Here is a 12,781-nt window from a genome sequence, read left to right as displayed (position 1 = left end):
AGGAGAGGGAGAGAAAAATAAGAGGCAGCCTTGGGAGGAGGAGGAAGAGTCAGTTGGAGCTGCCCCAAAGGGAAAAGGAGGAGGAGGAGGGGCAAGAGAGGAGAGGACAAAAAACAAGCTGGGCGCGCACATAGGTGGCAGCGACAAACAGAAATGCAGCTGAGGAAGGGTCATGGCATGAGAGTCCACATTACCTGCGGTACACCACCCAGCCCCTCCCCCCCAGCCTGCCCAATTTCAGCAGGGATTGGCGCGCTCTCTTCATCGCGCGGAGAGGCTGGGCTGGGCGAACCTGTGACAAGCTGAACCTGCCTGGGCGCATGTGGAGGCACCAGTGAGCCCGTGCACCTGGTGCCTGGCATCCCAGGTGAAAGGGAAACAGTCACCTGGGATGCCAGGCGCCAGGCGCATAAACTCACCACCGCCTCTGCGCACGCCCAGGCAGGTTCGGCATGTCGCCGGTTTGTCTCGCCTGGCCCAGCCACTCTGCAAGGTGAGGAGAACATGCTGCTGCCTGCCAAAACCAGGCTGGGGTCTGGACGGCATAGCGCAGGTAAGAGGCACTCTTACCTCTCGTACCTCTCGTGGCGTCCCCTCCCCCAAGGTCCACGGGTGTGTTAAGTGAGTGAGGGCCATTTGCTGATCTCTTTCAGGGGATGCCTGTTTTTCTCTCTCCCTCATTACAAATATCTTCCCGCCACTCTGCTCTGCGACTCTTCTCCAGCAATTTACAGTGGCCTTTCAAGCCATGACTACCAGCAGCACAGCAACCTGTTCCTTCCTGGGCACAGAGATAGGGAGGGAGGAAGGGACAATGATGGGAGGGAGGGAAGGAAGGGACAAAAAGGGAGGGAGGGAGAATGAGGGTGGGAGGGAAGGAAGGAAGGGACAGTGGGAGGGAGGGAAGGAAGGAAAAGACAAAGGGAGGGAAGGCAGGCAGGAAGGGACAATGAGAGGGAAGGGAGGGAGGAAGGGAGGGACAGTGGGAGGAAGGGAAGGAAGGCACCCACCAGTCCCACCCCCTCCACCAGAGACCCACGGATCACCCCCACAGCCCCGCCCGCACCTCCCACAGGCTCCCCGTGACCTGAATGATGTTGAGCTGGCCATGTCCCCCGTTCATTGACTTTACTTGCCAAAAAGTTGCAAAAGGTGATCACATGACCCTGGGACACTGTGATGGTCATAAGTATGAATCAGATGCCAAGCATCCGAATGTAAATCACATGACCCTGGGGATGCTGCAATAGTCACAAGTGTGAAAAATGGGCATAAGTCACTTTTTTCAGTGTTGTAAGTTCGAACAGTCACCAAGCAAATTGTTGTAAGTCAAGGACTACCTGTACTTTATCACTTTTTTCCTCCCCCCCCCTTAGGATGTGGTTTGAGTGACTTGTGTGGTTCATGGGAATGTTTGTCTCCCTGACCTATATTCCACCATTGACCTGGGCTGGATTAGGGTTGGTTGGCCTCAGCTGCACCTATCCCTCCGCATCTGGGGGTGTTTAGAAAGCAAGGGGGGGGCGAACCCTATACTCTCGAGCCTCAACAGTTTGCAAGTGGACGTGTTACATGAGTGCGTTTTATATGTACATGGAAGTTTTAAAGAAGAGATTGGACAACCATTTGTCTGAAATAGTATAGGGTTTCCTTCCTTACCAGGGGGTTGGACTAGGAGACCTCCAAGGTCCTTTCCCTATTCTATTCTATTCTATTCTATTCTATTCTATTCTATTCTATTCTATTCTATTCTATTCTATTCTATTCTATTCTATTCTATTCATTCCACTATTCTATTCTATTCTATTCCATTCCATTGCCATTCTATTCTATTCTATTCTATTCTATTCTATTCTATTCTATTCTATTCCATTCTATTCTATTCTATTCTATTCTATTCCATTCCATTGCACTATTCTATTCTATTCCATTGCACTATTCTATTCCATTCCATTGCACTATTCTATTCTATTCTATCTATTCCATTGCACTATTCTATTCTATTTATTCTATTCTATTCTATTCTATTCTATTCTATTCTATTCTATTCTATTCTATTCTATTCTATTCTATTCTATTCTATTCTATTCTATTCCATTCTATTCTCAATGTTTCCCACTGTTGACCAGGCCTAGGTGTGAAACCGATCTCAGCCATCCATTGCTCCGTTAGGCCATTGTGCCATTGACCAGGAGTGTTCACATAGCAAGAGAGGTCGGTGGATTTCCTGTGGCCCAACAGGCTGTGTAAGGGATTTAATTGATCTAAACACATGGGCTCAGTACAGGGGAAATATGAAATGAAGATGAGTAAGAATAAGGAATGTGCCCTCAGCCCTCTTGAAAGTGTGGTAAGGAACTTTTTAAAGCTTAAAATCTGTTGGAACATGAAAGCTGAAATCTTCGTTAAATACAATGCTCTTTGGCATCAGGATATACCTAATGTATAGCTTCCAGGGTGATCAATTGACTTGGGGGCCTTTGAGGCTATGGGGGGGACTATGCCTAAAGAGGCATGGAGAAGGATCAGCAAGCTTATGATGTGCTTTTTTTGGACCGTGCAAGGAAATTGCTCTCCAGTGCTCAGGCTTTACACTTCTTCAGTACCCCCTTCTTATAAGGGACTTTATTCCCTCACAGAACATGTTGTTATCGGAAGGGGGGATACCCAGAAGGTCGTCCTAGTTTATACTCCCTTTTCCACTTCAGATCTCTGTGCATGGAAAGACAGGCTTGGTTCCTATACAGCAGCCCCACATAAATACACGGATCTGGTCCTGTCCATTATCCGTACCTACAACCCCAATTGGGCAGACTTACAGGCCATGATAGATATTTTCCTTACATCAGAAGAGAGACATTTAATAGTGACTGCTGCAAGGAAACTTGCTGAGGAGAGAAAGGCCCTTTTGTCAAACACTGACCCTAAATGGTCTATTGATAGCTACGACAGCCCACATTATGAACACTTGAAGGCATTTCAAGATCTAGTTGTCACTGCCTTGGATGGCGCCTCATCTGATATGATAGAAAACCTCCTGGAGGTAGCAAACAGAGTATATGTGGGTCGATCCAAGACTGAGGCTAAAGGGACCAAGAGAAAGAGCGCAGTATTGCCCTTCTAGCCTAAGCTCTCTAGCAGGCCCATTTAATGGGATGGGGAGGCAGTGGTCTTCGCAGGGCAAGGAGTTGGAGGGTCCCCTAAAGTATTCTTGCCTCTAGTAAGACAATTGACATGCTGAAAGTATCTTGGTAGGTCTTGGCTTATGTTAAGCACCGTTGAAATCTCCTAACACAATAAGGAGCGAATCTGCGTTATCTGTCTTCAGCCCACATAATCAAGTCAGCTAGAGTTTGTAAAGCATTGTTTATTCAAGTTTTGGAGGAATATACATTGCAAATAGAATGAATGAGGAAAACTCTCGTGGAGAATAAAGTGGTTTGCAGTTGATAATCAATGTCTCTAAGTCCACATCACAGAGTTTCTTTAGTATGGTTACATTTTTACACCATTGGTTGTTGGTATAGAGGCAGAGACACCCTTCCTTTCTTTTTACCGGATGTTTCTGCAATTCTGTCCGCCCTCTGTATCTGAAATCCTGGGAAATGCCAGCTGCTATCATCAATTGACTCATTTAGCCAGGCTTCAGTAAAGCAGAGGGCGGCTGAGTAGTAAAAATCAGAGTTGCATCTGCTTAAAAGAAGTATTTCATCCATCTTATTAGCAAAAGAGTGAAGGAAGAGCTTTTTGTTCCATTTTTCCTTAGTCTATTCAAAATCCCTGCCCGTTGTCTCCTCCTTTGGTTTTTGTTTTTCCATTGTTGATGACAATCTCCTCTGCATTTATAAAGATGGGGGGGGGAGTATAGTCACAGAAAGCTGCCCATTAAAAAAACATTGCTTGATGCTTAACAGTTAGTCTCTTGAACATGAAACGCAAAGTAAATCACAAAGAATAATAAAAAACCAAAAAGCTATCAGAGAACATTTTACTAAGGTTGCCATAAGAGGCCCATTCTTGAGGGGGAAGGAGAGAGGCCGGACCATTCCTGTATGCAACCCTCCCCTCAGATTCCTGTTAATATCTTCTGTGGCATGGAAATGAGTATTTTGTATTTTATCAGCAGAAAGCATTGTGAAAGAAATCCATTTTCTATACAAAAAAGGAAACCTGTGCGGTTTTTAAATTTTTCTTTCAAAGTTCTTCTCATACTTCATTTATTGATATGGTTTCTCCCGTGTATGGATCCTTCTATGCCAAGAAAGAGTGGAACTCCAGGCAAAGCTCTTCCCACACTCCATGCATTGATATGGCTTCTCCCCTGTGTGGCTTCTCTTGTGGGAGATAAGAGCACAGTTCCACCTAAAACCCTTTCCACATTCCACACATTTATATGGCATCTCTCCTATGTGGACTGTCTTGTGGGAATTAAGACTACTGCTATAAGTAAAGGTCTTTCCACACTCCATACAACGATATGGCTTCTCTCCTGTGTGGATCATCTTATGGGAATTAAGATGATCGGTACGAGTAAAGCTCTTTCCACACTCCATGCATTTATAAGGTCTTTTTCCGTTGTGATTCCTACGATGGATTGTAAGAGAGTAATTAAAAGAGAACGTCTTTCCACATTCCAGGCATTGATATGGCTTCTCTCCAGTATGGATCCTCTTATGGGAATTGAGACTACTGCTACAAGTAAAAGTCTTTCCACATTCCATGCATTTATAAGGTCTTTTTCCTTTGTGATTCTTCTGATGCATTGTAAGAGAGTAATTATAAGAGAAAGTCTTTCCACATTCCAGGCATTGATACGGCTTCTCTCCAGTGTGGATCCTCTTATGGGAATTGAGGCTAGTGCTACAAGTAAAGGTTTTTCCACATTCCATGCATTGATATGGCTTCTCTCCAGTGTGGATCCTCTTATGGGAATTGAGATGACTGCTACAAATAAAGGTCTTTCCACATTCCATGCATTGATATGGCTTCTCTCCAGTGTGGATCCTCTTATGGGAATTGAGATGACTGCTACAAGTAAAGGTCTTTCCACATTCCAGGCATTGATATGGCTTCTCTCCAGTGTGGATTCTCTTATGGGAATTGAGACTACTGCTACAAGTAAAGGTCTTTCCACATTCCAGGCACTGATATGGCTTCTCTCCAGTGTGGATTCTCTTATGGTAATTGAGACTACTGCTACAAATAAAGGTCTTTCCACATTCCAGGCACTGATATGGTTTCTCTCCAGTGTGGATCCTCTTATGGTAATTGAGACTACTGCAACCAGTAAAAGTCTTTCCACATTCTAGGCATTGATATGGCTTCTCTCCAGTGTGGATCCTGTTATGGGAATTGAGACTACTGCTACAAGTAAAGGTCTTTCCACATTCCAGGCATTGATATGGCTTCTCTCCAGTGTGGATCCTCTTATGGTAATTGAGACTACTGCTACAAGTAAAGGTCTTTCCACACTCCATGCATTTATAAGGTCTTTCTCCTTTGTGATTTCTTTCACGACTTCTAAGAGAGTAATAATTGCAGGAGGTATTTCCACACTCTCTAGAGTTATATGGTTTCTCTTCTAAATGTGTCTTTTTATGGGAAATAAGATGATCAGATTTATTAAAGCTCTTTCCACACTCCATGCATCTATATGGTTCTTCTCCCATATCAATGCTTGTATTGTTAGGAAGCCAACTGGACCTCGGAATGCTTTTTTTCATTCCACTTTGTGATTTCTTTGTTTCATCGCTCTTTGACTGTATCTGATCTGAAAACTTCCCTTTTCCCTCTTTTGAATGGATCATTTGGCATTCTTCCTTGCAATTCTTATTTTCTTGCCCATTAAAGCCTTGAAAAAGAAAAAAATGAAAACTGTAGCAAGAATAGGGAAACAATCAAACCTTTTCTTCCTGATCTAATCTTTGACCTGGGACTAATTCCACGTACTCCCTAAGTGCCCCGAATACTGTATCATGCTGGGTTAGAAAAATATCCACCAGCTCCCCAATGTCAATGGAAATCTCATCTCCACTTGTCTGCAGGGAAGAATCTTTGAAAGCCAAGGGGAATTCTGGGATGGCAATAGCTCCCCACCTTCAATTTAGGCTAATGTTAAACTTTGTACACAAGTGGGCACATCTCTAGGAAGGGAACACCCTCTCAGGGCTAAATCCAGTCCTGCTTATAGCAGCTCACACCCATCGGGGAGCCAGTGACCAGGGTCAGGAGTGGATACTGAACCCCTGGTAGGCTGGACCTTGCTCAAGAGAAGCCACACCATCCCTGCATGGAGCCTGGCCCTCAGATTCTGGCTAATATCTTCTATGGCACGGTAATGAATATTTTGTATTTTATCAGCAGAAAGCATTTTTTTTAAAAAAAAAACATTTCCTTTATATAAAAAGGAAGGCAAGGCAGTTTTTCAATTTTTCTTCCAATAAATTTCCTTCTTTCTTGTGGGGAAAACAGCAGGAGGAAGGAATATTGGGGTTGTCCACTAGCTTTTTTTTTATTATTAAAAGTTTTACAAATTTAATACAATATAAACCCCTCCCATCTCTCCCCCCCCTTCCACTTCTCAGAGCTGATTACAGGGTAACAAATAAACAAACATAACCTAGCTAACATAAACCAACTAAACTATCAATCAAAACCACAACACACTTTAACTCCTTTTCAAAACAAATATTAAAAAATTAAAACAAAAATAATAATATAATTAAAGCTACTAATGATTATCTAAAATCTACCATAAATGCCGGCGTACAAGGCGACCCGGCGTATAAGACGACCCCCATCTTTATAGCCGGGCCGCATTCCTAGAACATCGTCTTATATGCCGGAAACTACCAGTATTTCCGGCGTATAAGATGACTCGGCGTATAAGACGACCCCCGTCTTTGGCGCCGATTTCAGCGCTCGCGGAAGTCGCCTTATACGCCGGCATTTACGGTACTCATATGCAAGATAATACTTTTCAGTTTCATATTTCTTTTGAATGTAATCAATCCATCTTCTCCAAACCATAATATATTTTTCTTGTGAATGGTCCTTCAAATAGGTGGAGATTTTCGCCATTTCTGCTAAACTAGACACCTTAAGTATCCATTCTTCCATATTCCACTAGCTTTATTATATACAAAAAAAAAATAAAGGCAGGATATCAATAAATGATGTTTTTTATCAGAAATATCATTTAAGCCCCCCCACCCCATGTCTGTTTCCGAGCACAGATAGGGATTCTTACCCAGAGAAGCCAGATTCCTGGAATTCTCCAGCATGACTTCTCCGTGGAGTGCTTTTTGGGCAGGGTCCAGCTGAGACCACTCCTCCTTGGAGAAATACACAGCCACTTCCTCAAAAGACACAACACCCTGAAGAAGAAAAGAAATTTCCCTATTAACAGATAATTCCAGAATAATTTGAGGTTTTTCTTCCATTAATTCTAGGAAAGAGATCCAGTGAACAAAATGGGCATCCTCTGCAGAATTCAGAGTGAGATCTAACCACTGTTGGCTGATGACATAACTGAAGCAATTAGAAACAATTTTCTACATTGAACTCTAGAACAAAATAAAATCTGTCACTGATTCATGGACTTTTCCAATGTTTCTTCTCCTTACCTGAAGTAGAGTTTCAGTCAATCCTTCAGCTCCTCCACAAAGGGGAGGTGAGTCTACAAATTCAACAGATAGCTTTCTACTCTCTGTGAGACAGAGAAAAATGGGGAAAGCAGATTTGTTAAAGAGAGAGATTATAATGACGTGCAGATAAAGAATCAGTTAAATGTTGAAATCTCACAACACATAGAAAGACTTTCTGTTACCTGGCGTGATGTCCTGACTTTGACCTTTCTGGAAGTTCTCCCCGAATAGCAGCTCTTGAGAGGGTTTGGATGAATCTTTCCCCCCCTTGGGATACTCAGTCGTAGCTTCCAAGGATTTCTAGACATGATGGGATAGGAGAAACAAAGGAAGAGCACAGAGATAGAAATGAATTATCATAGTGCAGCTTCAAACTACTACAATGTCCATTGTTGAAACCCGAAACAGAATGGAAGAATTGCCCCAAATACATCTTCTGGAAGAATAGAACAACTCACTTTAGGAGTTAATAATTCAAGAAAACTCTGACAGAAAGGAATTGACAAATCAGAGAGATCCTCTTTAGACCTGTTAAGACTATATTCTCACACCTGGAATTCTTGCATCTTTTTCACATCCACGTTCAGCAAGAAGCCTTCGGCCAGGGCCACCGCCTGGGAACTGGTTTCGGCTCCACACTCCCGCACCCATTTCTCCATCTCTGGGGGAAGGAAAGCCAGGAACTGCTCCAGGAGCACCAGGTCCAGCATCTGGGCCTTTGTGTTTATTTCTGGCTGCAGCCACTGACAGCAAAGGCGGTGAAGCTGACTGCAAATATCTCGGGGACCCCTCCCCTCCTGGAACTGCACTTTTCTGAAGTGACAGCATTGGACCTCTGAACTGTTGGCTTCCTCTTCTTGGTTCTTCTGCCCAGGACTTGCCCCATTCATCTCAAAGCTCCAAGACTGAGCAGCTGCAGGGCTTTTTCCAGCTGGGCGTTGTCCCTCCATCTTCTCTCTGGTCTCTAATCCAGCTCCAAAACAGACTGATGGATCTGCACAGGTCTTCCTAATCAGAAGAGGTCTGTCAAAATTTCCTAAGGCCATTTAGCCCTCTTGCCACAAAAGATATTTAAGACTTAAGAGCAATCAGGAAAGATTTCCAATTTATATATCTGAAATGGAAAACAAAAGAAAATTCCAGAAATACAGGTTGAATAACTTAACAACTGAGCACACACAAAAACTGAAAGAAGAAAGTACTGATGTATCTCTGTGTGGAAAAAAATCTGTAGTAATCTTCTAGATCAACTTCTTTCAAGAACTAAACAATTTGGATACATAAATTTAAAATATGTTTTTAATTTCTTATTCCTACTCATTTATTCAAATAATTTTGATGCCTGACTGGAGCGTGAAAACCAACCTCTGTACAATTCAGATCATAAATGTCTCAGGTCACAAATAGCCATTGAGATGAATGGCTTTCTAAATCGATTTAATAGGTAAATCAATCAATATTTGAACTTTCAGTGTAACTTTAGCCAGCAGAATCTCATTAAACTCCTGGCCCAAACTGTGATGGCTACCTGAGAAATGACAAAACAAACTAACATTCAATTTAAACAGAATACCCGAATCAATAAACCACCTTAACATGATGTTTTCATTCACGCATCTCCTGGAAACAGGTTCCCCACTTTTAGCCTAATCCTGAATGGCTCCGACCTTTCTGGCGATCCTGATGTTCTTCCTGGAGGCAACGCAGCGCGTCCGGAGCTTTGATTCCTTCCCTGCCTGGCCCGTGCATGCACAGGGGCGGCAGGGGAACATGGGACCCCGGGCTCCCCCCTTCCCACGACTCCGAACCTGATGAAGTTTTGGTTGTCTCCATGCACCGTCCAGCCCGTGAAAGAAACGTCCCCCCACTTACCGAACTCCGGAATCAGGTTTTGGTCTCCGTCCGTGCAAAGCTCCCTTGCAGCTGTAGGACTCCTGGGAAGGCTTAGCCTAAGGCTCGCAACGGGGTGGAGGCGGGGGGGGGGGAGAGAGAGAGAGCAGAATTGCACCTGTAGGAAGGGCGGAAGCACTATCAGCCTTTTCTGGACAATGCACCGAGCATGTCTCTCGACCTGCTGGAAGAGCGCATGCTCAGTTCTCTCCTCAAGCGGGGGCAGGTGAGCGCTTTGTAACGGCAGCCCAGGGAGCCCCCTGGTGGATCCTGCATGATCGACGCTAGATGGACGCTGCAAGGGAATAGGGGAGATCATCACGTTCCATGCGGGCCTGGGATGATGGGCATTGGAGTAGAAGGAAAGGGTCCCGCTAACATTCCCTGTCTCCAGCAGGCAACATTTTCTAGACTTCCCTTTTTTAACGTCTAAGAACAATCTGCCATCTTATGAATATTGACAAAATCTCTGTGGCGGCCCAAAAGAAACAGGAGCCTCTTTGAAGCCCAGGTTGTGTGATGTGGTTGTTGGCAAACTCAGTCCTGAAGTGAGGGAAGATAAAGGGGCTGGCAGAGTCACAAAATAGGAAGTGAGGGGATAGGAAAATTAAAATGTGTATTGATTTTTTTTATTTGGTGATTTCAATTATTACATCTGCCTTTTCAAATTCTAGCCTCTGGGCGGCCAACTATGGTTCAAAACAGCAAGTGACAGCAGCAAAAATGAGAACAATCCTTTAGAAACGGTATCAAAAGTAAACAAGTTCCAAAATGGAGAGAAAGCTCAAATCATGGAAGTTTTAGAAATTTTACCTCAAAACAAGGGTCCACAATGGAGAAAGGAATGGTGTCTCATAGGTGACTGGAGAAAAAGTGGGATTACAAATGCCGGAAGGCAAACCTTGAGGAGTACCTATAAAGTTGAAATTCCATGAGGGGAAAAAGAAAAATGGCTTCATTTCAGTATTCAATAGGGAATACAGCTCAGGAAATATGAGCAGGAATTTTGAAGACAAAGTAAGGCAACTGCACTAAAGAAAATACCAATTTTCTTCTAGCTAAAAGAGCTGAAAACTCCCATGGTTTGAAGAGATTAGTCTGGATTTGGAGGTGACAGTGCAAGAACAACAAAGAGATTTATCTAAATTAATGAAATAAAGAAATGGGGAAATAGAGTTAAGAAGCAATTGAAAAAGAATGCAATTAGCATCTCTCTCTTGCCAATAGCCTGGTCCTTTTCAGCCTATTTTTCTCAATCTTCTGTAATGTGAAAAATGGCTACAAAACCAAAATTGCTGCCTTTTCACAAGTTTGATCTAGAACCATCAATGAGCATTTGAATAAATTGCTTCAAAGTAGCCTCAGTCTCTGAAAACCCGAGTATTACCCCCTCAAAATCATTCCAAAAGTTTTTCTGTCTTTAATACACTTGAATTTTAAAAAGTCTCATGAATAACCATTCCAATAAAATTTTATTTAAATCCAAAATTAATTTTACTCAAATGTAATTAAAATCCAATTAACTTTAAATAAATCCAATTTATTGAAATTGAATTTAGACATTTCCTTATTCTTATCGTATCACAGAAAATCACAATAGCATTTAAACTTATATACCGCTTCACAGTGCTTTACTGTACTCTAAATACTTCAAAGAGTCAGCCTATGCCCCCCACAATTTGCGTCCTCATTTTACTGGCCTCAGAATGGAAAGTTGAATCAACCTTGAGCCTGTGAGAATCAAACTGCTGGCAGTCAGCAGAAGTAGCCTGCAATACTGCATTCTAACTACTGCGCCACCTTAATGGCTTTAATGCTTCAAGATGTTTCAACATATTTGAACATGGATTTCACAGCTTCTCATTCTGGTTTCTTTTGTGAGAGGAATTCATCGTCCTGAAACTCTTTTCACACAGGATATATTGATATATATGTGACTTTGTTCTATTGCTTGTGCTTGAATTATGTTGAAATCCAATACAGGTGGTCCTCGACTTACAGTGTCTAGTGAGCATTCAAATTTACAACCGGACTGAAAAAATGAATGACGACCATTTTTCACGCTTACGACTGTTGAAACATCCTTATGGTGACGTGATATACATTCGGATGCTTGACAATTGACTCACATTTATGACATTTGCAGGGTCCCAGGGTCATGTGATCACCTTTTGCAACCTTCTGTCAAGCAAAGTCAATGGGGAAGCCACATTTGCTTAACAACCATGTTACTAATTTAACAGTTCCAGTGAGTCACTTAACAAATGTGGTAAGTCGTAAAATGGGGCAAACCTCGCTTAACAAATTTCTTACTTAGCCACATAAATTCTGTGGTCAATTGTGATCATAAGTTAAGGACCACTTATACAGTAAGTCATTGGTTAAAGAATGGAATCTGGAGCAGAACTCCCATTATTAAGTGATGTGGTCATAAAACATGATGTCGCATAAGCCAAGATCAATGTTGGGAAGGTGCCAGAAAAACAACAGAGAAAACCGCAGAGAGGAATTAAAAACAGACCAGGGTTTGTAAGAGTAAAAACATTGTCCTGTACTATTACAGTGTACATCGCTTGTATGTACACTGAGAGCTTATGCCCCTGAGACAAATTCTGTGTGTGTCCAATCACACTTGGCCAATAAAGAATTCTATAAGTATTGTAATAGTTAACAATATACTAGCAGTATAAATACTATAGTATAGATGGAATATAGTACATATTATAATAGTATAGAGAATATTGTATAGTATAAATATACTAAATATCTATAAGATATGTATAAGAGAATATAGAAATAACTTTATATGTTGTTTATATGTTTTACTTTTGTATCTTGGATATTTTTTCAAAATAAAACATCTCCATAACCCTTATGGGAGAAAGAAAACTTAAAATTGTCTAGAATTCATACTTTTAATGGATCTTTTGAGTTCAAGTCAATCAAACTGGGTATGGTTTAAAAAGAACCTGTGACAAACTGATGGTAGTGGCTGCATCAGCTCTGACTCAAGGGACTCACTAAGGTCTGTGTATGAAAACAAATTTTAGCTGCTAAAGGAAGGGATTTGCTCACAACCTGCAAGAGTTTCCAAGAAACAGCCAACATTCTAGATCAGTGGTTCTCAACCTTTTTAATGCCGCGACCCCTAACCGGTCGTAAGTCGAGGACTACTCAACTGGTGCAGCACCGTTTGCAGAATGGGACTTTTGGCGGGCTCAGCAGGGCGGAGACAGCCTGGACAA

The 12,781-nt window shown here is 42.3% G+C and overlaps 1 pseudogene; it reads right to left on the bottom strand.

The window, feature by feature from the left end:
- Positions 1–11,714, bottom strand: part of LOC120318241 — a 30,311-nt pseudogene extending 18,597 nt beyond the window's left edge.
- Positions 11,715–12,781: the final 1,067 nt, after the last annotated feature.

Source organism: Crotalus tigris, unplaced genomic scaffold, assembly GCF_016545835.1.
Source record: "Crotalus tigris isolate CLP2741 ecotype Arizona unplaced genomic scaffold, ASM1654583v1 scf7180000020145.1122116, whole genome shotgun sequence".
Taxonomy (NCBI): Eukaryota; Metazoa; Chordata; class Lepidosauria; order Squamata; family Viperidae; genus Crotalus; species Crotalus tigris.
This window is presented reverse-complemented; position numbering and strand designations above follow the sequence as displayed.